At 68.3% G+C, this 435-nt stretch overlaps 1 protein-coding gene across 1 annotated transcript in view; it reads right to left on the bottom strand.

Moving 5' to 3' along the window:
• The window catches only part of CCSER1 (coiled-coil serine rich protein 1), a 666,528-nt gene extending 666,099 nt beyond the window's left edge, over positions 1 to 429 (bottom strand). Inside the window, exon 1 of the mRNA XM_006768187.2 lies at positions 21 to 429. The gene's annotated coding sequence lies outside the window, so the exon portion shown is untranslated. The remainder of the gene's footprint in view (positions 1 to 20) is intronic.
• Positions 430 to 435: the final 6 nt, after the last annotated feature.

The following is a 435-nucleotide window of genomic DNA, read 5'->3' as shown; positions in this document are numbered from 1 at the left end:
GGTCCCGGGGGCGTTACTACCTGAGGGCTCCGCGTCGCTTGTTAAGGCTCCTCCCGGGCACTCGGGGATTTATGTCTTCGGGGCACGGGGGCGTCTTGCCTGGACCCCCTCCTCCGCCCGCCCTCCCTTCTTTCCTTCCTCCTCGGCTGTCGGGCTCCTCTCTCCTCCCCCAGGTGCACGGAGTCGCGCCGCGTTATCTAATAATCCTCCTGCTCCTCTCGCCCGCGCCAGCGGAGCTGCTCCGCCTGGGCCACCGCTTCCCAGTCGGTCATGGTGCTGGGAGCGAGGAGGATGGGCAGTCTGTCGGCGACTATTCGCGGGGAGAGAGAGGAGAGCCGAGCCAGAGGAGGGCAGGGGAGGGACGTGGGGAGGCGCCTCCAAGTGTGTGAGCGCGCGGAGTGTGACTGTGTGGGGAGCCCGGGAGCCACCTCCCCA

This window comes from Myotis davidii, unplaced genomic scaffold (genome assembly GCF_000327345.1).
Source record: "Myotis davidii unplaced genomic scaffold, ASM32734v1 scaffold963, whole genome shotgun sequence".
Lineage (NCBI taxonomy): Eukaryota > Metazoa > Chordata > Mammalia > Chiroptera > Vespertilionidae > Myotis > Myotis davidii.
The sequence above is the reverse complement of the archived record's forward strand: the minus strand, read 5'-3'. Positions and strand labels throughout refer to the sequence as shown.